Source organism: Pseudopipra pipra, chromosome 2, assembly GCF_036250125.1.
Source record: "Pseudopipra pipra isolate bDixPip1 chromosome 2, bDixPip1.hap1, whole genome shotgun sequence".
Taxonomy (NCBI): domain Eukaryota; kingdom Metazoa; phylum Chordata; class Aves; order Passeriformes; family Pipridae; genus Pseudopipra; species Pseudopipra pipra.
Window position 1 is genome coordinate 21,836,798 of NC_087550.1, and position 27,123 is coordinate 21,863,920.

The window sequence follows — 27,123 nt, forward strand, 5'->3', positions numbered from 1 at the left end:
CTGGTAAGATTCACCTTAACATCAGGCAGTTAACAGACTGACATAGAAAATCATCTGCACAACAGGCTTGACATGCCAGTCAAGGGCATAATTTATACAGTCCCCGGAAATTTGTTTTTATAAAGTGACAGCTTTAATGATGGGATAATGTATTCTACTTGGTAGACTCGTTCTCGAGCAGTCACTAAAGATAGCGAGTACTAGGGTATACAAATGTCCTAGGTGGAGGCACAGAAAATGAAAGAAATTAGAGTATCATGACTTGTCTGCTAATAGACTGCAGGACTGCTTCTTTTTGAGAAGATTTTTTGTGGGTTTGTTTGGGGGGGTGGTGGTGGTGGTTTTGTTTGGTTTTTTGTTTGCATTTTTTTTTTGTTTTTTTTTTTATTCCTCTCACAGGATGTGGGGCTGGCTTCTGTCCTGTAGTACATAAATCTACACCTAGTAATTAGAATAATTTATACCATGGTATTTAATCTCAGAGCAGCCCAAAGCAATTTACAGGCTACTAACCGCAAAGGGAGCCTTATCAATATGTGATCTGGGAAGCTGAGTCATCCCTAGGTGTGACCACCCCTTTCCTACCTGCAAATTATGTGTCTATTCTGGCCTGTAGAGGGGACCTGCTCACCCTGCCCCAAATCAAAAGGCTCCCACCCTCCAGAAAGCCCTATTTCCTATATTTTGGCATTCCTGGCCAGCTTGTAGAATCCTTAAGAGGAGAAAGGGCTATGGTCTTGCCTCATACCCTGAGTTTTCACAGAGGATTTGCTTTCCTCCATGTCTTCCCTTTTGTTGGATTTCTCAAGAAACACTAAATGAAAAAAGCATGTAAAGAAAGGCTTCTAGTTAGTGCACCTCAAAGCCCTTGCTGGTTTGGAGGGGAATGTTGTGGTTAGCAGTACTGCCTTGATGTCTCACACATGTGCAATTCTGCATTGCAGATCTGATGTAGATGAGTTGGCTGAGTATGCAATATCCTGTGCTTGGGCATTAAAGCTGTCTTCTCAGGCTTGCTTAGCTCTCAGTTACTTTTAAAATAAATCTTAAAAAAAAATTAATAAAATCTCATCACTGCTTTCATCCTTTCTGGTTCACATCCATAGATGCAATGGAAATGGACTCATTCTCATTTTTGCAAACAATAATTCTCTTAAGTTAGTGGGGTTTTGCTGTTGTTTTTTTTTTTTTTTTCACTCTGTCAGTTTAGCTCATCAGTTTCTGAGGCAGTGTCCCCATACTGTACGTGTCCCCATACTACATGGACTGAAGGGGAGCAGAGGCTCTCAAAATGGTCCTTGGCAGCCAAGAGGATGCAAGTTTATAAATAATGGTTGCTGTGGCAACACATCAGTACTGTCCCTGGGCTGAATTTTCACTCGTAGGTGTTAACATCTGAAATTATTAAACTGGACTGGGAGCTGTGTTGATGACAGAGAACTGCAAAATGGGATTAACCACTTGAGGTATATTAAGCAAAAATGTTTAGTCCTTGCCCAGATGACTCTGAAGACTGGATGAAGGGATAATGCAGCATTTACAGGGTTTTGGCTCTTCAGAGCCAGACAAAGTGTGGATATGCAAGTGCAATAGTGGATGAAGTCCACAGGTTTTTCTTTGTCTTCTTATTGCCAGTCTTTGCAAAAAGTCCAATGGCTGATATTGGCACACTTCAGGAGTGTTCAGAATCCTCCTATCCTTGCCAATGACCACTAACCAGACACTGCTGGGAATCTACACTGCCAGTGTCCATATTAAGGCCTAGTTGTCAAAATCTTCAGGATGGTTTTAGCACAAGTTCAATGTTAATGAACAAGCAAATGGAAGCACTGCTCAGGAATCTAAGCATCTTAATTTCTTTTCCCAGTTATGCTTCTTAAAAACAACTTGCTCTACATTTAGAGGCCATCTAGAAATAACATTTTTAATCTTTTGTGTATTAATATTCTCTCTGGACTGGAAGAACAGCATGCATTATTCAAATGGCCTGTATGCTGTATGTTTGTTTGTGTTTTGGTGTTCATTATCAAATAAAACTGAGTCAGATTAACTTAATTGCATTTACACTGTTTTACTTTCTGGTGCATATGCATTAACTCCCTGCCCCTACATTATCTTCCTGGGATGACAAAGATTTATTTTGCCTTTTTTTTTCCCTGTGTGTGTTTCTTTTTTTTCCCTTTTTGTGTGAAAATATGTTTGTTGCTTCCATTCATATAGCAGCTCAGGAGCTTGAAAAGTCTACTTTCTAAAATATTTCCTGTTTTCAGCATTAATTAAATCATATATCCTTCTGTTTATATGAAGTTGTTTTGAATTTTTTTTTCTGGTGATAGCTTTGGATTTCATGGGTTATAAGCTTGGATTTTAAAAAGAAGTCTTTCTTTTAATGACCTATCTTCTCACTGCTACTTCATCCTTTCTCACAAAGTATGTTTTGTTAATATAAAACACGTTGATTTGTTCTGGACTTACTGATGTCTAAAGATATTTACTCCTCTTGTACTGTGCATGCACTATCACATTAATGCACCTTAAATGGCCATATTTTGCCTGATGACTTGGTACAGGGCTCTCAGAAGTTCCAGATATGGCAATTGCTATATGATATTGGGTCTTATTTTCTTTTTATGAACTGTTGATCTTCTATGAGCTTTTGGCACCAGCGGCTTTTGCTTGAAGAATTTTACTCCACTTTTTTTTCCCCCCTGTATCTCCTTATGATACTTTTTCCAAACTTAACCCCTTATCTTCCATAGGAAAACAGTGTTCTTATCTGTTTTCAGTGATGCAGGAAGATGCTTGTCTGCCAACGGTGTAAAATGACTGCAATAGTTCAACAGCCTCACAGTGATTTGGTGTCTGAGAACTGACTAATAGGATGATTCTTCGCAAACGTGGGCAGTGTAAGCCTGCAGAACTTCCACGTTATTGAAGAATACATACATTTTGGAGGTGCATTTGGGACAGCATGTAGTCTCACAACATAGCTCTTAAACTGATTCCCTCCATATTTGAGCCAAATGCTGTTCTGGAATGATTGGAGCACATGGGGATTACCTTTCCTGTGAATCTGTGATGCAGCCTTCCTCTTCTGCAAAACCTTTTGAACTTTGACCAGGTTAGAAAACCTGTTGTAATAATTTGCTTGTGGCTGCCTTCAAAGGTAAGCATCAGCTGATGCATCGTCTCCTCATGCTGTTGAGGACTAAGAGAAAAGAGCTGACAATAACTTTTCACCTATGCTACAGGAAGCTGAAGTATTTCTCCCCGATTTCCTTATCTTAGGTGAAAGGATTCAGCTTCATTCTAGAAATCAGTAACTGTACCCTAAGATAAGGAAAGCTTCTCACCATTGAAATCATGTCCCTGTGCAAGGGTGTGTAAGGTTCAGTCTTCCTTCAGTTCTGCCCTCAGGCCTGGAATTATCTGTCAACATGTTAAGGGAATTTAAACAATGAAATGAAATTTAGGTGAATGGTAAAATGCCTGATTAATTCAGAAAGGGAGCCAGCATTCACTTTGTCCTCTCCTGATCTCTAACCACAAAAAGGAAAGTACCGTTGACAGCTAGATTTTGTTCTAATGTGACTGTAAAGACTCATATTCCTGCCTCCTCTCTCTGCCTCCCAGCCCTGGAAGAAAATACTTCAGAACAAACTGAATTTGCAGATAGCTGAATGGTTGCATACTGTCTTCCTTTTGCACCTGTTTGGAGGCTTGTGGTAAGGACTCCACAGGGCCTTGAGAATTACTGTTCCTTGCAGGAGAGATTTCATGCAGAGATCTGGGTAAATGGCTTAAATTTTTGTGTTTTTTTTTTTAAATTTATTTTTTTGAGGGTGTGGGGGTTGGAGCATGGAGGTGTGTATGTTTTGGTTTTGTGTGGGTTGTGGGTTTTTTTGTGGTTTTGTGGGTTTTGTTTGGTTGGTTTTTGTTTTGTTTGGTTAGGGTTTTTTGTTTTGTTTTGGGAGAGTTTTCTTTTTTTTCTGCCCAAGTAGACTGAAACAAGAGAGACTCAGAGTGGATTTATTGAAGTAACTTTTATTTTGAGGGAAGAATCAGGCAGAGGAGCAGGTTGCCCACCAGAGCTGTAGTGCCTTCATCCTTGGAGGTTTTGAAGACCTGACTGGATAAAGCCCTGAGCATCCTTGTCAGATCTCAAAGCAGACTGTGCTTTGAGCAGAAGATTAGACTAGGAATCTCCTGAAGTTTCTTTCAACCCGCATTATCCTTTGAACACCAGCCTCCCCTAAGCCCAAGGCAGTGCAGTCACGCTTGGCACTAGCCTGTGTGAACAAAAAAGATCCCAAATTCTCAGCATTGCTTGCAAGTTCAGAGAAGGTTTTGGATCATCTCCTCCTAGGATGTATTCTTACTATTTTAAAGCAATGAAGATACTACAGAGTGTATTTTTTTTAATCCCATGGGAATAACTGGAGCACATTTACATGCACTCAATCTCAAGCGAGCTATTCTGAGTGTTTTCCTGATTCTCACCAGTAGCTCTTTCTTGCCTCTGATAGACTTTCAGTTTTCGTTTACTTCCTAGCAGGACAGTAGCACTCTAATTACAGTGTTAGAATTTGTGCCAGTCTTACTGTAATTCCTTGTGTGGATGCTCAAAGCAACGTAAACGACACCAGAAAAAGGAGTGTGTACTGAAGACTAAGTTTATGTGCACAAGGAGCTAACATCAGTAATGTTAAAACCATGCCAATATAGTTCTGCTGGAAAACCCTCCTTTATAGGGGAGCCTGATGACTATCTTACTTTTGATTTTGATCTGAAAGGTCATATTTGGCTTATGCTGTGTATGGTCAGTAAAATAGTCCAGTACCTTCATATGAGATCTAAAAAGCTCAGAAACTCATGTCATCTCTTCAGCTGTTTATGCCGAATTGCTGGACATGAAAGACAAAATTATGTTTCATGTTTTGCAAGGCTTTCCCAGTCTCTTCTGCTTTCTTTTTGCTATGACCCCTTTACTGAGTGGCTGAAGGGTCTGCTTCCATTCCCACCATCCAATGACTGCTTTAGCTCAGGAATACTCAGCCTTTCCCATATCACAAATGTCTTTTCACATGTCCATCCTCCCAGACCTGCAGGTACTCTCTGCCTTTTGCGAACAGGATGTTTAGGGCACATTTTTCACCTTTGTGGCTTCTCTGCTCTGTCTGTGGGGCAGGCAGTTACAGTGAGGCTTGGCCTATGGCTCTTTAAAAATGTAGATTCTTTCCTCGACTTCCAACAATGTATTTCTTATGCTCTGCCGGTAGGAGACCTCAGAGCAGACTGGTTGGGTTTTGTTCTGAAACTGTCACTGAGCTTGGGTATAAGACAGGCTGAAATGCTTTGCTGAAAGCATTTTCATGGTGGGAATGCAGGAATTTTAATCCTTCCTGTTGCTGTTTCTTGTCTTGCTGCTCTGCGTGACTTGTTTTCATAGTTTGTTTACTGCACCATGCTAGAGAAGGAAAGAAACAAAATGGTTGTTTCTGTGAGAAGTGCAACAGTTGGGAGGTGGTCAGCAAGCAAGGAACAGTCTACATGGTCAAAACAAAAAACTTTTTTGAAAAATGATAGCAAAGATCGGTTTTGCACAGAGAAGCCATAACTTCAAAAAAATTTTCAATGAGTCATTGTCCCATTCTTACACAGGGATCTGATATTCACGCATAAAGACAGAAATTTAAAGAATATCAGACTGTTCCCAAAAACAAACACATAGGAGAAAAGAACAGCTTGCCCCCTCCACCTTTCACAAACAAATGCCTAAATCTTGTACCTAAGCTTCTGCTTGAAGATAAAGGCCAGTCTGGGAGCTAAACCAAAGCAAACTTCCTCCTGCTGAAAAGGTAGGTATGTTTATTGGATTGCCTCAAAAACAAATTAAAAAAAAAAACTTTAAAAAAAAAAGGGAGGAAGAGGAAGCCTCATGTCTTAGCTTCAAGTTGCCATCAGGTTGCTGTCAGGGATCAACATTATAAATTAGCATGGCAAACATTAGCCTTGTCTCTTTGCTTGCAGCAGAAATGCTGCCCTGTCTGTCTTTTCCTTTTTTGTCTCATTGGGAAGTTTGCCTTATCTGTAGCTCTCACGTTCCTGTAGCAAATCTCAGACAAGTGGATGGTGGGGCCGTTTGTTTGATTGACCCAACACCTTCAGGCTCCTACCAGCAGCCATTTTAAGCTGCCTTCAGGGAATAAGTTGATTAAAAAAGAGAAGAGGCGAAAAAAAAGGAAATCAGAGGAAACCAGACTAACTTTATTGGAAGTATTGAGTGGGCTCTATGATATATATGGAGTAGACAAAGACTCAGATTTCCTTGTTTCGGCAAAGGTAATCTAACATCTACTCCGTTTACCCCCCCTCCAAGGATGCTGAAGAAGGGTTAATTTGAATGGTTATTAGGAACTTTAGTATTGTTTAGCTACTAAGTTTCAAGCTCTTCTCAACCCTGTATTTGCACTTGAGAGGGAGTAAATAGGGTATTTCCAAGATAAGATGACTTGCCTGAGGTCATGTTGTTAACTTTGGAGGGTAGGGATTGGGCATAGAAACTGTAAGCTTTGGCTGGCTCCGGATCTGTGCACTAGCCCCCACTTCAGAGCATGAGTTTAAATTATGGAGCATCTGACGTTGATGAACATTGTAGGTTAATGTCTAAGACAGGATATTATGTTTTATTTATAGGTATTGCTTAGTGGAAATGGTAGTACGGTTATTTGTTAACCACGCCTGTCTGGAAGCCGTATGAAAGCTGAATAAAACCAAGTGTTTGCTGTCTCTGCCCTTCTGCCCCAACTGTTTTATTTCTCTTTCTGTAAGTCCCGAGACTAGCACATTCAAAATGCAAATGCTCTTTGATAGGAGCTTCTGTGACTTTGTTGCATTGTCTGTGCAGCTCTTGGTTTCAGGGGACCTTCACACAGACAAATTGATCAGCAGCAGGAGGAGGAAAATAGCCGTTGCCGCAGCAACCAGTGATGACTCAGCCCGGGTAGCAGGCAGCGAAAGCCGTGAGGCTGCAGTAATTTTCCAGATGCTTAATCCAGCTCTTGGTTCTTTATTTCTCTTGCTGACAGGCTGAAGTCCTCCTCTGCCTTTCTTTGCTCGGAGACCCACGCAGCCTGCAGCCGTACGTGATGCAGAGTAAGTCCTTTGTGGTGCTTACCCAGAATGGCGTCACAGAGACGTGTCTGGGTAATGCAGATGAGCTGCTCTACAGATTGAACTGTAGCCCCCAAAGGCAGTAAAAATAGAACTGTAAACTGCCTGTCTGCAAAAATACCCCAGTGTGTCATTGGTTGCACTCAATTCCTATCTAACTAACATCACGTTTACTGTAGCTCCAGCTATGAGATATTAAATCAGTTCATCTTTTTTCTTTTCAGTAATGAGGCTGTTCTTGTGCTGCATACAGAATGTGGTAAAAAGAGAAAAGTGAACTGCATTCAGTACATGCATTTCAATGAATTATCTTCTCATTTTTCTATGACCTACTAATTTTTGTGCACGAATTTGAGCCTGCATGTAATGAAATAGTGCACGTTAAGAGACTTATCCAGGAAAAGGGCACCTCACATGTCACTCACGGAATACCCACTTTGTTTTCCTGTAATGACTGCATTGTAATACAAGCATCACCCCACCTGGGGCACTTTTATGAATATTCAAGTAGTTATTTACCCACTCTGGTGATGATGTGGAGTTCTTCATGATTGAAGTATGGTGCTGAAGAATCCAAGTGTAACTAGATTAAAGGTAGAATCAGTTTCTTTATGTGGAAGGTACACATTCCCCTCTAGAGCTGGAGAAGCAATTAGCACAGAGTGGTGATGGAATTTGGTTTCCCTGCTCAAGTGAGTTCATCTAGCTGTGGGGAAAATAAACCTGCTCTGTGGCATGTGGGGAAAATAGGAAAAATAGCAACTGAGCCCTGCCTTTGTTTCAGGAAGGGGAGAAACAGTACTGATGCTGCCAGCTGCTGTCTCATGCAATCCCTGGAAGGCAGATGGCTTTCTGTGGGTGAATCAAGTGAGACCATCAGCTCCTTCTCCTATAATGCAGCCTCTTGCTTGCAAGTCCTCATTAAAGTTTTGACAGGGTGTGCAGCAGAACCGAGCTGCTGCATTGCTGACAGGCTCTACAACGTGTTGCTGGCCAAAGCCATGTAAAGCCATCAAGTGTGGGGGCATGAGAAAGATATATGTGATGCTTGTTTTTCCGCTTCTTGTTGTGGTTGTCATCTGCTAATAAATACCTGACTCATGTTACATGAATAGGCATTGTCTTGAGTCTTTGTCTCCTGTCAGTGGTGTATGTAAGCATTTAACAAATGTGCTGTGGCTGCTTTTCAGGGGAAACCAGTTTTAAAGGGCAACAGTAGAGGCTCATCTTGTTACTGTGAGATCCTGAGCTCACTCTTGGTGTGCAGCTGCTCCTATCTGTGGCCAGGTTTTGGATGTCCAAAGTAAGAAGAGTTCTACATCAGTGACTGATACTGTAACCTTTTTTGGGTTACATACATACTATGCAACGGGTTAAAACATGTGGTGAATTTGCTATAAAGATATCCTTTCCAGGAGCACACAGTTTTTGAAGTATAACAAACTGAGGGCCAAATATGAGATTTTGATCCATTCATCTCAGCCCCTAAGATGGGATGGTGAGCTCCCATTTAGCTCCCATGGGTAGCATGTGATAATAAAAATACTGCTAGTCAGGTTATCTGCAATTTCAGCAACAATTACTCCAAGCCTACATAGTTGTGCTAGTTTTATTATAGCATGCATAGCTAGTTAGCACCAAAAGTTCTGCAGTCCTAGCAAGCTCCTTAAAGGAAACAATCAGATATCATAAATTGTGTTAAGCTAATATATATTCTGTGGGCTCTAGAAAAGATGCTGGTTTCTCTGTCTTTTTGGAAAAGGAAAAAAAATTAAACCCACCAGTTTAATGCTGTAATATTGACTATTAAAAAGGATATATTACTTGCTAATGCATCTTGTGATCAATCAGACTTCAGTAGATTGCTTGAAATCTATGGAAATGCATCTGCTATACTGACTGTAGATAACAGCGCTTGTAATTAGTTGCACGCTGGTTTCTTGGTTTGCAGAAGCTGGCTAAGGCCACTGTATCCAGTGAAGGTCCCCAGGTACTCGAAGGACGAAATGATTTTATAAGGGATAGAAGCCTGAGTAACTCTTTTTCAAGGTAATGCTATATTTCCAGCGTGTCTTTTTGCTTTTGGAAGATATAATTGCTAAAAACTGTGACTGGATAAAACCTTTTATAATCAGGGCAGCCATGGAATGGTTGGAGTTGAGGCACAAATCATACACTACTAGTCTTGCTGATTCTCAAAATATGAAAAACTGCATATTTCGAATTTTTCCCTTCAGGATATTTTTCTTTAAGGTCTTTTTGTACTGAGGGTAAACTCTTCCAAATCTACTTGCTGCGGTATCCTGTACAATGGGAGCCCTACAATGTAGAAAGAAGTTCCTATCTCCCTTTCAGTGTTATTTAGTGTGGTACCAGAATCAAACATAAAATCACTGCTGAACTTGACAAAGCTCTCTAACTCATGCTATGGATGAGCTAAGGCATCTGGCCTTGAACAAAAGCAAAGGATCCAGCCTGCATGTCAAAATCTGCCCCTCTCATGGACTCACTTCTTGTTAGTCACCAACTGTGCAATGGCTTGGCTTCCAGTATTGCAGAAACAAAGAGCAGCAGATTTGGAAATCAAAACAGGTTTTGCAGGTCACTGTAGTCTGTTTGTGGGGCAAGAGGTGTGAAGAAGGTGCTCAGTAGAGACACACTGACTAATACAGTTCAGCATGTGTATGTATGATTTCATAGCCAGCTGGCAGCCTGGAGGGTGCTGGAGCAGAAGCACCATCCATCACTGCCGTTAGCTAGGGTGGTATTCCACTGAGCCAGTCAACTCTGCAGCTAGAAAATGGGCTGGTATCCCACCTCTGTGGGAAAGGAGCAAAATCAGTAGCTTTCCTTGACTTTACAAAATTGCAGGCTCAGTTATCTACTCAGACATACTGTAAAAATAGGTTTTACTTTTGCTTATCTTAAAGGACATTTCGCTTTATGTTAGTTTGCAGGAAAGAAATATTCAAGGATTAGGAACAGTGTGAACTAAATCCCAAGTTCTAAACACTGAGCATGTATTTTCATTTGGATTTTGGAACTGCCTGTTCTCCTTCTAATGTGCTCTTTAAATCCCTCTAATCCAAGGTATTGTTTACAGAAAATAGGAATCTTATGTCTTTGGGATATGAGGCTCTGGGGAAGCTTAAAATCCGGGTATATCGTATCTCATGCTGCCCTGTACCAACAAGGGAGAGGAAAGCTTGGTTCTCATCTCAGTCAGTGCTTTGCACCTCTCTATGGAAATTCCCAATCAGAAACCATTTACTACTAATTCAGTTTTGGCATTTGGATGACTGTCCTTTGAAAAGAGTATTGTAGGCTGTTGAAGAGAGAGCATAGCTATCCCACTAATGAGATTTATAAATTTGTCCACCTTCAATTTCCTGCATGATGTTTCCTGGTGGTAAGATGTATTACTCGGTAGTTTTGCAGGGGAAGAAATAGAAACGTTACTTCCTGGGACATTAAAAGTCATAGCTACTGAGAGCCTTTGGGAGAGGTAATCTCCTCAAGCAGGTGCTGTACAGTGTCTGGCATGGCAAGGTCCTAGTGAGCATGTCTGCTGCATTACCTCTGAAAAGCACTGAGACTCATCACAGTACTATGAATTTTATGCTGTCTTTGCACAGTGTTTTCTATTACCAGGATGATGAGTGAGAAAGTGAGTCCAGCATTATTGGATGAAGGCAGAGAAAACTGAAGTCCTGGGCTCCTTGTTCATGGGATTTATTTTTCTCCTTTGTGTTTTATTAAAAATGCCTTCCTGAATTTCCCATTTCTAGGGATGCATGGAGCTGGCTGTTAGTATATCTTCTGTATAAGAGACACAGAAGAAGCTGTTTGTAGTCAAGGTCCTGCTATACTAAAGTTTCTGAATTAACTAAGAAAGAAGAATTCAATTCTTTGGATCAGTTGTCATTGCACTCAAATTTAGTCTTATTTTTTGTGGAAGGAAAGCTGAGCCTGCCAGCACTTTATACAGGATAGAAATCTCCTTTCTTTCCTTCATGAAACAGTTGCAGTTCAGTCTGGCACAGCTCTGTCTTCTTTTTTTTTTTTTAATACCCTGTTCCATAGTCAATTCTATTTATCTCTCCACGGTGTGTCCCAAATATCTCTGCCACTTCTGGGCACCGATTCAGAATTGAGTGCCATCTCCTATCTTTTGTGTCGTTCCCTGAGGTGTGCTGAGATTTCTCTGCAAATCTGTCTCTGAAGTTTGGGCCAAGTCTGCTTTGCCTAGATAAGAACTATCAGTGTTGAATGCAGTTGTCTTTAACAGTGAGCAAAGTTATCTTTAGCTTTCTTCCTGTGCTGGCTCCTTGTACGTTTTCACCCATGAGCACTGAAGAATTTCCTCTGCTCAGCGGCATTGTGTCAGCTCTGAAGCTTAATTAGCACCAGTGTGGTGAGGTGGTTTGCTGCTGAGCACAGGTTTCGAGTCAGGGAAGAAACTGAAGGGCATTTGATTCTTCCCCACCCTCCCTTTTATTTTCTTTTTTCCCCCATGTCTTCAATTATTATTGCATTTGTTTCAGTGCCTCCTTTGGCTTTGCGGGTAAGAATGCTTAAGGCCTCTCCCATCCATCTCTAGCACAGCATAAGACGTGACTTGAATGACCTGTCATTGCAAAGAAGTTGGGTGGAGACCACTGTATTTTAATAGGAGCCCTTTCTTCTAACCTCTGAAGCAGGTCACCTGTGTATATAATCACCTCTCTTGTACGTTGTGTAGCAACACCTGTCATTCATTTGTTTGAAGTTTTTATTGCCCAAGAGAGTGCTCAGCACCTTTTGCTAGTGCTACATCCTCCACAATACCTTCTTTATTTTAAGCAGCACTTAGATTTCCCAGACTGACAACCACTGCCTTGGGAGTTCTGGGAACATCAGCAAAGAAAAAGAATTTTCTTCCCTCACAGAATCCAATTTTTTTCTTTTCTTTTTTTTGTTTTTGCTATGATGTTCCATATGAAGGCACTGGACCTAAAGGGGTTTATTTCAAGGAAGGGGAAAAAGAACAGAAATAAGCTCTGAAAAGAGGTTTGTGCTTTGCAGCATTCACCTAATGCAAGGGATGGATATTTTTAAGGATATTTAATTTCTACAATACTATGTTGTAGAAATACACCACACTGTCCTCCTACAGAATACTTCATTGCCTCCATTTTACTTGGAAGTCAACTGAGGGCTAGAGAGCCTCTGTTGCCCTGAAGGAGAGTATTAAACTAGCCCTTGAAATCTTTGTTTTCAGTTTAGAGAAGCCCAACCTGAGACTGCATTCCCATTTACCTTGTTTTTTTTTCCAAGTTCTGCAGCCCACTTGGCAAACTGTGAGAGGTAGTGTCTGATTGCACAGGATCTTTTCTCTTCCCTGGCAATTGAGGATGATCTAAAACTTCCCCATGCACGTAATAATTTCACTATTTTCTGAAGGCCACTGTCCTTCAGCTTGCTGGGTGTGTATGAGATTATCACACAGGCACTGGTATAATGACACATGAGCTCACTTTTTCATTTACCTTTACTAATACAGTTCTTCAGCTTTCTCAAACATTAAACAAGCTCTCTGCAGGGTAGGTGAGGAAAACTGCAAGTCAGTACCCTAAGGAATAGCGCTTGGATGCAGAATGCTCCATTCCTGTACTCAGTAGTAAGGAAAGCCCAGAGAGTTACCTCCTGGAGAGGATTGCACCCAAGTCTGCTACAAGGGTTTTGATGGGGCTAGAAAAATAATTTTCCCCAGGGTGTCTTACTTTGAGACTCCAGCTTTCCATGTGATGATGTGCCTTTGTACAGGGAGGGTCACAAGCTTAGGCTTTGCTCTGGGCTTTCCCTGTTGCTGTGGCAGTGTCCGCTCCCTTTGAGGGATTTTGGCTGATGTGACCAGGAAGCTGTTGCATGCTCCTGCTTCCAAATGGGTGGGTTCCTCCCCTTACAGCTGCCTCTTTTTTGTAAAAAAGATAATGATCCATGCCAAAGTGGAAGGTTTCGAGGCTTCCTAATGGGCACGAAAGAATTTTAACTATTCAGTATGCTGGTTCAGCCAAAGCATTTTAACTATTCAGTATGCTGGTTCAGCCCACAAGTTTTACCTGTCAGGCTCTCTTGCTGTATCCTAAAGGAGTAAGCAAGGCCTTGATACCATTTTCACTCCCCCTCTGAAAGGTGCTTTTAATTATGAGCTGCCAGAGCTTGTAAATCTGGCAGATGTCTTCAAGGGCAGACAGGTTCTGAACCCAGGCCACCTAATCACATTCTCCCTGCCAACAAAGCAGAGAGAACCATCAATTCCTATCTTTTTTGATGGTTAAAAATTAATTAGTCTCTCTTTTAATGAAAACTAAATGAATTCACTCTGGGGGCAAAGCATTCAAGGACAGTCCTTGACAAACAATTCCCAGGCTCCAGTTGGAAATGCAAATGGTAGTTGATTCCACTACACTTTCCTGGAGCCCACAAAAAGAAAAAAAAAGGTGCCAGAAACAGTTTTGACTTAGAAACTTCAGCAAAAAGGGTATTCTTTATTTTTTGTATTATTAATTAGATCACAGGTGCACGGTTTGGATTACTCTGCAGTGTGGGATATTCAGTATAGACCTTAAGGAAAAAGGTTCTATATGTTCTAGTATGAGGCCCAGTAATGTCAGGAAGTTATAGATTGCTTGATATTGGAGATGCTTTAGAACTGTCATACTAACATGTTGGGGGATTAACAGGGTAAACTTGATCTTGTTTCAGAGAAAACACATGGACTGTTTGAGAGGAGAGCTCTCCTTCAGCTGCATTTTTGTACTAGGCAGTCTCCTGTTGTTGACTGTGATGATGTGCTACCACTGCTACCTGATAAGCACAGAAATGTCTTTAAATAGCCAGGAAAAGGGAGCTAGGAGGCCTAGGTTCTATTCTTGCTCTGCAAGATGTCTGTGGACAAATCCTTTTGCTTTCTAAAAAAACCTACACCTTATCCTCTCTCTCTCTTTCAACTATAAATTCACCAGTGTGGGACTGATTCTCAGCATGTGTTTGTAGAGCACTGAACATAGCACAGCTCCAGTCCTCCTTGGGGCTGCAAAAGGGTAATAGTGTTGATTTCTAGTTTCATTTACAGATGAGGGAAGCATAAAAGGCACAATTTTGAACACTTGAAATGTTGTGTCTTAATAAGCTAACAGAGAGTATTTTAAAACATTGGGAACTGCTTCTGAGAGCAGGTTGAGCATGAAAAGGTGGAGCCAGCAAGATGGGCAAATTTTGGCCTTATAAAGCGAATATATTTGACTGTTGTTTCATCTCATGTGGGGGCTAAGGGATGTTGTAATGTTGGCAAATGGTCAGTAAGTAATCAAGATCTAGAGAGTTTCTGAAGTCACTAGGTGGGACTCAGCCTGCAGGTTTGAGCCCTGAGTTGTGCTGGGTTTGGGTTTTGTGCCTTTCCTCTGGCCTACTGATTATATTGGAATTTTTGTTTTCAGTTAAGAGCAGAAACAGTCACTCTGAACTTTGCTTCTGACATTTGTTTAGTGAGGAAAGTAATCATGTAGAGCTTCCTACCCTCCCTGTGCTTTTGCTTGGTGTTCCTCATTTTGCCCTCACAATTAAGCAAACTGGGTAGCATGGAGGGAGATGTGAACAGAGTAATTCTTTTCCTTAAAACAGTTCCACTATTCATATGTCTTTGTTCCACTGAGCATACATGTATGAAGTGTATTTCAGGTGTTATGAACATGGTGTACAGTCGTACTACAAAATTAGCATTTGAGTGGTTTGGGTTTCTTACAAAAGCAGTTTCTACTTTATAACACACATCAGCAAGAAGCAGTTCAATGAGTGTTTTGATTTTGTTATCATAATGCCTGGCACTCAATGCCTTATTAGTTTTCTTTCTCTTCCTCAGGTGTGTCCTGCTGCAATGAAGCAAGTCTGTACCTTGCTTCAGTCCTAAACACAAGTGCTGTACAAAGGAGGGCATAGAATCAAAAAAGGTTTCCCTGCTTCTGCTACCACTGCAGAGGCTGAAGCAAAATACCTCACATCTCTATAGGGGAACTGCTGGTATTAATTAGTACTGGTTTCCAAGGAAGTAGCTTCAGCTTTACCACACCAGGTGGCTGAATTCAGCCCAGCAGTGGGAAGCAATGTTTCTGACAGCAGGGGGTAAGCCGAAGGCCTGGGTATCAGAGGGCTTAAAATACTGAGGCATTTGTCTGTTCTCCCTTGTAGGCATTTGGTATGGCTTTGCCTCCCAGCTCTCTGCTTCTGGCCGTGTTGGGATATCAGCAGTTGAGCAAGAGAAAGTTATTTTCCAGGGGAGGGAGGAGATGCTGTTTGTTGCTCTGCTTAGAAGATTCTATCTGGCTTTTTATTTATATCTAATTGTGTATAAAGTCAAATACCCTTAAATAAGCATAGATGAATGAATTTAAGCATATATTAACATACTTTTGCTCACGTGCTGTCCTGAAAAGGGGCTAGATTTCTGAACTGAAATCTTACTGGGTTTTATTTGTTCTAAAGTTAAACGAGCTCTTAATTCTTAATATGAATATTACAGTTCCTTTTCAGAGAATATTTTCTTTTAAAACATATGGAGTGTCTGAGAACTGAGGTGCATCAGTGAAGTATTCAGAGATCTATGAATGATTCTTTTTTGAAGGTCACTTAAATGTCTTGGAATATTGATATGCTCCACCTGGCTTGGATAATGAAAATATTGAGTGTAGATACTTGTGGTTTGATTTAATGTTGGCATTATTTTGCAAGATCACCTTTAGCTGTAGCTTCTTTAGCGATCATGTGGCAATACTGGGATGCCAATCCCAATAGAGATTGGGATTCCAATAGAGAAACGGAATGGGACAAAAAGATGCCTTTTAAAGTCAAGGAAGTGCATGTAAACCTCATCCACAAATGACAGTAGATCTGTGCAATTTATGACAGGCCATTATTACATGTAACTGATAATATCCCTTATTTTATCGTTAGGTAAAGGTAACCTGCTGATAACACTTTTGCTCTTAGCAGTAGAGAGGGTAGTAATTACTAAAGCATTAGGTGTGAGGCAGATCACAAGATGTCTGTAGAGGAAAAATCTGCAGTAAGAATGACCAAAGTTATTTCTGGTTGCTCATTAAATGGATAGGCTTAAAAATAAAATTAAATGCTCAGTGTGATTGCTAAAAGAGCACAGCCAGAGTGGGACCAGCCAGCTTAGGTATGACAGAGACTCCTACGTTGATTTTTGTGACGCAAATATAGCAAAGGCAGACAGCCATTAGAAAATGGCTTTTCATAGTCATTCCTGCTATTTTTAACACTGAATATTTCTGAAAACTATCTTTCCCTACCTTGGAAGAAGTGAAGACATGTACAAGTTTTCCAGCTATTATTATCCTGCAATTGCCATCTGGCCACCAACTCCGAGTAACGGCACGGTTCCTGGGACATGTTATCTGTGAGGCAGATCTTGGCTGGAGACCTGATGTGTTAGTGCCACTGTTATTGGGTAATTGGGTATTAGCTTTTTCCCTCTGTGACCCTGCAGCAGAGTTCAGAAACTGTGGAATACAGGGGGAATGACTCCTCTGTTGGTACCCAGGATGGAAGCTACCAACCCCTTCCATGTAAAAGGCTTTCTAAAAGTATTATAGTTGACAGAGATGCCTTTAAAAATGTAGTCTTTTTACCAAAAAAATCCCCATAGCAACCTGATGTTTCTGAGTCTGTACCAAGTGTGCTCATTCTGTGTGTAGAAACCTGGGAGCTTCTTTTGTAATTACCTCCTCCTCAAACTCAGCCTCTGGCTCTGTGTGATGAAGAGCCCCACGACAGAAAGGGACAAGATTATGTGCTCAGTCCACAGAACAAAAAGGGATGAACTAGTACAAACTCTGCCAGTAAAAGTTTGATCAGAAAATGTCAAAGGGGCACTTCATCTCATAGCTTTTATGCCATGTCATTTCATCTCTTCTTCTATAGCTGGGATAAAAGAAAGCTGGTTGACAGTATCACGTGTTCTGTACTGCTTAAAACTGCAGCTGAGCAGCTGTGCCTAAAACTGATCAAATTTCTTCCACTGACTATCCAGCAGTGCACAACTCCCCTTGTTCAGGGCCACAGAACCATGGTCTGATGTGGGTTTGAAAAGCCCTTCCTCTTGAAAGACTTTTGCTAAGGATAGTTACATGTATACTTCTTTGAGTGGCGGTGCAACCTAAACAAGTTCAGTCTGGCACAGCTGAGATCTACCACATCTCCAAGGCAGATATGGGAAATGGTGAGAAGAGAAGGAAAGAACAATGAAGGGCAGGGACAAGCAGGAATCTTTTAGATCAGCTTTGTTAACAGAGAAATAATGGAACACAGCTTTGATCTCAGAGGGATTTGTAGTCAAAGAAATCAAGACTGGGACTTAACAAGTCTGCTGTTGTGGAGCAGATCTATGTGTGCTTCTTCAGAGCTGGGTTGCCTCCGTATGGTAAATAGGAACAGAAAAAAAAAAACTCAGAACAGCCAAATCAACATTTACACTTGCAAGTAAAATTTTTTTAAGGAAGAAAGGAAATAAGAAAAGGCTATGTTGTTTAGGTAGTGTTTTGCTTTGTTATTGTTTTTTTTTTCTTTTACATTGTTCTTTCTAGTGCTCTGACACCTCATAGTGCACTTTTAACACTGACCATTGAGAGTAAGTGTGAATTCTGTGTTTGAGTCCTTATGCTTATTTGATGCTTGCTTTGAAACCCCCAACCCCAGAAAACTGGGATTCTGAAAACTTTCCTTCTTTCTTTGGAATATATCCTACCTTATGTCTGTATGCTGAGTAGACAGATTTTGGATCTTCCCTGAGGAATGGAATGAAGAGCGGAGGACACTGCAGGCAGGTTGGATGGTGCTGGTCTTCCCTGTGGAAACCTGTGCCTGATTCTAGAGTGGTAAGAGGATAATGTCAGGCTGGACTTTCTCCTCTGCTCCTAATGAATGGGTGTAAGATTAGCAAGACATACGTGCTACTGCAGTTGTATCCCTTCATACACTAAATTGTCTATTTTACTTCTCGGCTTTTCCCTTCTGTTTACACCACTTCAATATTTGTGTTGTGACACTGACATAGAAGAAAAATGCCATTTCCTGAATACTTGATCCTACCTACTGATGGTACAAATGTGCAACACTCTGCTTGGTGAGATCAAGCCACAAAGTGTTGCTGCAGGCATGAATAGAGATGAGATCAGCAGTACAACAGAGAAGGCAAATGGGGTAGAAAAATAAAGTAGATCGAGGCAGAAAAATACATATGGTTGTTACTGCCGGAAGATATTTGTGTCTGAAATAAAAAGTGTAAAGGAAAGAAGTAAGTCTTTGTGACCCTGTATTGTAAATTCATGATGCATCTGGCCATGTGAGTGTAAATGTCAGTGCTCTGTGCTGAGAAGCTGAGCTGAGCATCTTAAAATAACTTTCCCCCTGCCCATCCCCACACCCAGACCAAAGGTGTCAAAATCTACATATACCTTTGAAGAACCACAATCAGGAAACAGAGGCTATCAGCTTTTTTTTTAGAGTTCTATGAATTTTTCAAGAAAATGGACAGTTGTGTCCAATCATTTGGTTAGCGAAGCCCTAATGTGCTCATATAAGTAAGCACATTAAGCTGTAAAACATTCATGTACCAAGTGAAACCCATTCTCTAGAAGCATTAGCTGTTTTGTAGACAGGTTATGACAGAATAATGAATCCTGGTGTTTTGAAAACAGGACAGCTATTGTTCTCTGACTTGACTTTTAATTCCTTTCTCCATCCTCCTTCCATGTAATTTTTGTTCTAGTACTTTCTAGTGTAGAGTCCTTAATTTTCTTCCCCAGCAAACAAACTTTCTAATACTTGTTTAAGAAACCAGAGAAGTTCTCTTTTAGTATTAGTTGGTGCACATTAGTCTGATCACAAGTGTTTGTTAGGAAGTATTAATGTTGATCTGACAGACACAGTTTCTCTACTACAGTAAGCAAGACATCTTTCTGGAAAATCTGGCAGGCATAGGAAGTGTTTTAAGTGGTTTAGTACTTGATGGTCTTTCTGAGTAAAAACAGTCTCATTTTTGAAATGAGAGAACTGGATGGAAGAATATAGGGGTTTGGTAGGTGGCTTTGTTTGGGAAGAAAAACTGAGGAGTGTCACTCATTTGTAGATTTTAACTATTTCCTTGCTTACTGTTCTTTGTGATGTGCAGTCCAGATTCCTTTTCTGTTAATGGAAGAGCAGCTGAATGAAGTTCATTTTTAAACAGATGATGGTCTGAATTCTCCAGGATAATCTCTCTTCACTGTTCATACTCTGTCATGCCAGTATGTCTTGGTCTGGTTGATCTCTTCGTGCAGGCGATCTGCAGGCTAGTGGCTGGTATTCATGCTGGCATTGCTGCTTGATCAACCCCAAAGGAGTAAGGAGGGACAGGCTGAGGGCAGCCTGGGTCTGTGAAAAGGGGAGTTGGTGAGTGCCACAGGAACAGTCCTTGGCTGGCAAAAAGTCTGCTCCACTTATAGCTTATTGTCTTTCCCCAGCTGATGCTGGCGCTCAGGTTTAGTTGTGGATCCTTGTTTGCTATCAGTAGGTCAGAGCCAAAATGCATCTGTAATAAAACAGTCTCTAAGCTGGTCTCTGTCTAAATCAGTATGGACTTTGCTGCCTGCATGGCCAAAGGCTGGCTCTTTCTTTATGAAAATAGGAAAACAGCATGCAGTGATCCTTTAGCCAATCTGTGCCTTGCCCCTTGCATCTCTGGAAAGGCAATGCTGGACTGTGAGTATTCCTGACCTTTTAAATTCTTTATATTCACCCAGAGATGAGATTTTCCAGTAAACTACAAGATTGGAAGCTTTCTAGAAGAAAAGCATGGTTTCTTGCTATGTTTAAAGAACGGCAAGCACAACAGTATGGCTCTCTGTGTGTTCGTGTGTGCGTGTGTGTGTGTGTGTGTGTGTGTGTGTGTGAACAATGATGTTTGGTGAGTTCAGACACCTGCAGAGGTCTGGATGCAAGACATGGAGCAAGGGTAAGGTTTGTCTTTCCTGGTGTGGAGCACATCTCACGGTGGAGAGCCACAATGGAGGAGTGAGACTGTAATCTTTGGAGCTGCTGTCAAGATCAAATGCCTGCTTTGTTTGCTGCTTCAGTAGCTGTAAAGAACTGATGGGTGTGCCTGTGCAGTAAGATAACCAGGCCTTGCAGCAGGTTTGGGTTCACAATGATCACAAGTGTCACTTGATATTTTGGCTTATCTGAGCTCCTGAAGGGAGTTCATGCTGTCCTGTGGGCAGCAGGAGCTGGATGTTATACATCACTCTAATTGCACTAAGCAATGAAAATGCTGCTGGCATGCATATCTTAATGGATATAATTTCCTCCATTTTATGAATTTTGTCACACCTGGACAAATGGTTCTGAATAATACTTGTTGAGGTGTGCTTTCCCACAGAGTAGATTGACAGGCTGTTGGAAGACCAGCAGAATGGTCTCATAGGGAATTTTTAATCCAGCCTTTCTGATTGGACACTCATAAGCATAATAGAGTGAAGAGATGGTAGTGGTGCTTTAATTGTCACCAGGAATAGCTCCATCCATCTGTGGAAGTGAGGGTTGTCTGTCACAAGGATTGGTGACCTGGCAACCTGCTGCTTGAACATGGCTTACTTTTAGTCTCCTTTCTGCGGGTTGGCACTGTTGCTTGGGCGGGATGCACAGTGCCCCCTGAATGCTCAGTCTCTGCAATGTGCATGTTTTAAAGCTGTTCCAAGTTTGCTGTGAGCTCTTGTGGCATTGCAGCCTTGTCTGAAGTGGGCACAAAACATGAATGGAGCTTTATGTACTTTTTGTACAAGGAAAGAAATCTGGTTTTGGGCAGCATCAGGCTTGGATCAGTTCCTGGAAAGTCACATGGACTCATGTGCACTTACTTTCCCCAAACATCAAGTTACAATATGTAAAAAAAGATCATAAGATAATAAAGTAATGCTCAGTCTAATCACCTTGTTTATGTACAAGTGTCAGTCTAAAGACAGGCTATCATATAGAATATGACAGCCATCTATCCATGAGTACCTATGCTTCACAATTTGACAGACAGGCAGCTGAGGGTCCCCACTGGTTGGTAGTTTCTGAATTACGTCTGCTGTTCTTTTTGCATTTTTTCCTTATGAGATGTTTGTGAAAGCCGTGGGAGCCTTCATCTTTCTGACTGGCAGTTAGCACATGTTTTGCCTTTCCTAACTGAAGATAATCTTTGCAGATAAATATGGACTTGATCAGGTTCTGCTTTATGGGAGAAGAGCTGATATCTTAGATTGATTAGAGTAGTGGATTACTTTATTTTTTCCTTGGAATGCTGAATGAGGGAATACTGTTCTTTTGCAGGCTACAGCTACTTCTTTTGTTTACTTTTGCTGTGCTGATTGTGTTTTTAACTAACTGGGATGTGCAGTGAATGAGCTGGATACTTCTCATGCTTAGTTCAAATAAGTGATTAGGCTCTCTAGGGAACTCAACCACTTTAATGAAATTCTATTCTTGCCTCCCTTCCTTCCAGGCTGGCATGAGGGAGGAGAGGAGTTATCTATTCAAGATACTGCAAGGCACCTGGGTAGTATGACAGTACATTTTATTTACACCCATGACAACTCTATGTAGTATGAATGAGCTGTGTTCCTTATTTTATGGATGAGAATCTGAAACACAAATACTGTCACACTTTGAAAGGAATTCCAAGAGGTCACTTATGGTTTTGTATGTGTGTTTTGTTCTGTTCTTCACATCCTTTCTCGAGCTTCCCTGCAGCTACTGCTGGATCTAACTGCTGTTCTTACGAACTGAAGACTGTATGTGTTGAAGTCTCAGCTTTTCCAGGAAACTAGGCCACATTTTCCTGATAGCGGAGGTGGGACATCGTGGCTGATCATGTAACTAAGCCATGACAAGCCAAGCTGAGTCCTGGTCAGGCCTGTGCTGCACATTGTCGTCTATTTCCAAATTCTGTTTCTCTATGATAATGCCAACTGGCATTGTGAGATCTTATTGCTGTTTGGTTTACAGTAATACCTGGAAATCCACCTGAGATGCCTCATACCTGGCAGGTCAGCAGTCCCTTCCAATATACTCTTCTCTGATGGTCAGACACACAGTCATGGAGAGCTTGATCTCTTGCTGCAGGCCCAAAGCATGAGTTGCAGTATCAGGCTGATTTTGTAGTATCACAGCTGCTTGACACCATTTCTGAGCAGAGAAGTCAAAGCTGACTGGATATCACGACAGCTACAGTGCTCCTTGTGCGCCGTCGCTTCTAGAAGCAGGTATGACTTGTCTCATTCAACCTGAAGGAGGGATGCTTACAGTCTGATTAACTATCTGACTTCCAGTAATGTCTGAAAACTGCAATGAAGGACTAACGGTGCTGTTGTGTTGGCTGTTGTATGTGAGTGAGCACAGAAAACTTTTGTATGTTATGTTTGACTTTGGCACCGGTTCAAAACTCTGCTGTTTTTGAGCTTGTCACTAGTGCTAATGATTCATTACTGCTCTCCTGCTAGTGTAGCATGGTTTTTTTTCAATTTGGGGTCTTCGAAGTTACTTACAAAAAGTTGTTGAGTGGTCAGACAAAGAGGTGGAACCAGAATTCACACACAGCTGGATCTTTTCCTTAAGTGGAGTTTGTGCCTAGATCATTAGGTAAATTAAACTTCAGGCTGACTTTATGCTGGCAGAACACTATCATCCAACTTGGTCTCTCTCCAGAGTAGCAGGGGTGATGCACTTTTCCAACAAACAGCTTAAAGTGTATTATCCTACTATGCCTGCCTGCTATTTCCTTCCTTCCCAGGTGGGAGTAACCTTGTAAGCAACTCTGATTAGCACAGATGGCTGTCTCTGTTGTTCCAGCCCTCCCAGCAGCCTGCTATGATCTCAACAGATGGAGTGGGCTTGGTGTGCTCCAGTGTTAGGAGCTGCAGAGGACATGTGTATGCCTGGTGGAAGTAGCAGACTGAGTCACTCAAATATTTGTTGAAAAGATTAATGTGAAGATGAAAAGTGCAGAAAAAATTGCTACACTGCAGAAGTAACTGTGGTTTCCAGGGTGGAACTATAAACAGCTAAAGTGTGGAGACTGATTTGGGAAGAACAATAAAAGAAGGAATTCTGCAGAGCTCAGTTAAATGATGACAACTGTTAGGCCATGAGGAAGGCAAGCCGCTATTTTAAGTGGGGAACAAGGACACAGCCAAATTCAAGGGAGCAAAAATGAGTGTACAATATGCTGACTGAACATTACAGAAATGTTCTGGACAGTAAGAACTTTCTTATGCTTTCTAAGGAGAGTGGGACAGAGCCCCAGCACTCTGGGTAATTGGTTTTGCGGTGAATAAAACAGGGCTGTCATCTGCATTAATACCTGATGGCTGGGCAGGGATGTAGCAAGGGAGGAAGTGTGGACTGTTCAGACCTCAGATCTAGACACCGAAATTATTTGTCCTAAAGCATCTCCCTATTTTTATGTTTCTTTTTATGAAATTGGGTTCCTTAGACTCTTTTTTTGAATCTCCTTTTTCTTTACTTATAGCCTGAACCAGTTCTGGCTTATATTACCTGTCGGGTCCTCCTCATTCCTGGAAACTTCTGAGGAAGACTAATTAAACTGGAGCCAGGTGCTTGGGCTTTCTTCATGTGACAGATTAACTTGGAGATTTGGAAGGGAATGCATATGACACAAACTTTGTGAACAAATTCTGGGGATCTAGAGTCAGGTTACCCCATATGCCTGTGTCTCTGAGATGGCAAAGATCATCCTCCTTTAGTTCACCTGCTGTTAGGAAATACCTCAGACCCCAGATTCCTTTGGAAGAGCTTCAAGTCTGTTCCTTCCCACAAGGTAATCAGTGAGGTTGTATCGATTCATGGAGTGAAAAAGGCTTTGAATATCAGACAATTTGCCACCTAGGTGGAAATCAGCAGCAATGCCAATTAAATCAAAAGGTTATAAAATCTGAAAGTGGTAGGAGAGTGAAACGAGGCACAACCATTTAGCAATGAAACATTTATGATTTTTTAAGTATTTTTTCCTTCCTGAGAAGCATTCTAGAGCAATACATGATAGATCAAAAACCAACAAAATGCCAGAAGACACCAAGATAAAATTTTTGAGTGTGATGTGCAATTCCCTTCAACACAGGGCAATGTTAGTCTCATTCAAACACTTCTTTCAAATTTGCATTTTTTCCATTCCCCTATTACAGCCCATCACCCAGTTCACATAATGTTGCCTTCTTGATAGTTTGGCTTCTTACTTTTGATTAAACAAGTTGGTGCACCAGAGGAGCAACCCAGACACATTTCCACACATCCTTTTCATTCCTTATTGATTCCTGCATAGAAAGTACACCATTTACATTCAGCTTCCATGCAGAGATCTGCAGTTAGGTACTACAGTGCTCTCTCTATTGTTTTACAACACGTTTTCTTGGGGAACAGCAAAGCCAGTGAGTATTACTGAGTTCTGATTGTGTGAGTACAGAAGCAGACCATGTTTTCTGTACGTGATCTGTGTGCAACACGGTAGCTGCTGCACCAATCCATTGGGAAGAGCAGAACAGCCATCTCCTACAGGGGGCTAATGCATGTTCTGTAGAAATAGGTGTAAAAATCACTTAAATCACTTCTCTCTTTAGTGACTTGGTTTGGATTAGTGAATAACATTTCTTTCATACCATCTGGGGAGAGCAGCTTTATTGTCTGAAGTAAGAGAACTGAGAACAAATTAGGATTTTATCGTTCATGATTTTATCTACCTTTTTGTTGGCTTTTATAAAGTTACTGTATTGTGCAACACAGTCACATCCCATACAAATCAGTTTTCTGTTTTTCTCTTTTCATCTTCCTGGAATCTCTAATGCATAAGGTTTCCTCCAGTTTCTGCTATTAAATCTGGTCTTGGAGACAGACAAAATGCCACAGTTTTAGCCTGTAGAGGACTTTGAATGTCATATTAGCAAACCGGGCTTTTTCTGCTATTGTTCCGTAAAATGTTTTTCTAGGTTACTTAGTGCACCTTCCCAGAGGATGCTAGCAGTTCATAAGGGAATTGTACAGGTAACAAGTCCTGGGACTGTCTATCCTCCTACTCTCAATAATGTCACAGAAATTTGCAACTGGCCTTTACCAACCAAGGAGAGATGCTAGGACACAAAATATAGCATTACAAGGATAAGTAAATATTCATTTGCATGAGATTTTTCCTCTAAGTTAGGGCACTCCGAATGTGGTTTGACACAGAGTTCTTATACCCTTCAAGTGTTCAGTGCAATACAAATTGACTGTTCACTAACACTCACACTGACAATTACTAATCATAGTCAAACTTTGCAAAGCCACTGTATTTCTGCAGCATTCTTGCTGCTTGTCTATTTCTCCAGATGTATCTGGGGTCAGTTTTGCTGCAGTTACTTATCTATGATGCCAGACAATGCTTGGAGGATTTCAAAGATGTGTTAGAGGGACCAGGATGCTGGTGCTATCTCAGTCGTCCCGGTGATGCTGGTGCTATCTCTTGTCCTTCATGGACAGTCTTGAGCTTCCAAGAAGCAAAGCCCTTATTTCCAGGGCCAAACTGTACTTTAGCTTTTTTTACATAAGCATGAACAGTACCAAGGCCTCCATGAAAATTCCACTACTTCATTACATTGCAGTATATAATGTGAACTAATATATATCAACAAAGTTAATGCACTGTCCTAGTAGAAGCACTGTTTGATATTATAGTTAGGGAAGCTTGCTACCCAGCATCCAATATGGTCTTTCCTCTTATTGCATGGCAGGTAAAATGATTTACATATTTACCTGTGTTTGGTGGATACCTTTTGGACAACGTTAGCCATATATTTTGTCCTACTGTTATCAATAAATTAGCTCTTTTATTAGGTTTCTTGTGCTAGCAGGAGTCACTCCTTCTTTTCAACAATGTGTTGAACAGATCTTAGCAATATTGAGAAAAGCAATATAATCTAGATAGATTTTTTTTTTTTGATTATTCCATTATGTTTCTTATTTGGCTGTAATGATCTAATCCTCTGTGGACTGTGACCAAATGCATACAGAGACCAGTACAGTTGTTATGTAGTCTTGCTAAACTCCAGCTGTCTTTGAAGACAACTTGCTGATGTTGTCCTCATCTTCAACTACATATTCAATGGTGTACACTCTGTTGGGGCTTGATTGTTTTTGCTACTAATTCATAATATACTACAATCCTTCATAGATTTTTCTCATTACATGCTTTTAAAGATCTTGCAGAACTTAGTAATTCTTTGGAAGAGCTGCCTGCTGGTTTACACTTTGATAGAAGTCAGAAATCACTGGTGTGGTTAGCACATGGGCCTCTGGTTCTGAAATTTGCCTCTTTCTTTTAGACTTGGTGATCCCTCTTTTTTTTTTTTTTTTTTTTTAATAATGGGGGAATGTGGGGCCTTCCCTCAATACTACAGCTGGGCAGGTCATTTATCTTTGGCAGCTTTACTGTAAGTCTTCTTCCCCAGTGGCTTCTCTTTCTTGTTCTATCTTCCTTCAAAGTGCAAGGAAACCCTGGAGAATTTTTCTGTCACTTGCCTGAAGCACCTCTCCAGTAATGGTTTCCTCTCCAGTCACTCTCCTATTTTTATGTTTAATAATGGAGTTCTCTTTCTGTTACAAGTTAATTATACAGAAGCTCTAAATATTTCAGCCTGTGTTACTGCTTGTCTGTTGTCTCTTCTGAGCCCTCTCTTGAGTTTGCATTTGGGGGAGAGAAAAGATGGTTTCTCTCCATCCTTCTGCTTCAGATATTTATTTCTTCTGTCACTCATTTGGAGGATTGTCACTCATTTAGAGAGTAATCACTCATTTTAATCCTGAAGCTACATGTTATAACCT

The 27,123-nt window shown here is 41.0% G+C and overlaps 1 long non-coding RNA gene across 3 annotated transcripts in view; it reads left to right on the top strand.

Annotated features, from left to right (window-relative positions):
* The window catches only part of LOC135409162 (uncharacterized), a 275,200-nt gene that overhangs the window by 3,401 nt on the left and 244,676 nt on the right, over window positions 1–27,123 (top strand). The window contains exon 1 of one of the 3 annotated variants that reach the window (XR_010428044.1): window positions 4,905–7,155. The exons of the other annotated variants lie outside the window; for them this stretch is intronic. This is a non-coding gene — a long non-coding RNA (uncharacterized LOC135409162). Of the gene's footprint in view, window positions 1–4,904; window positions 7,156–27,123 lie in introns of those variants that run through there. 3 annotated transcript variants of the gene reach the window in all.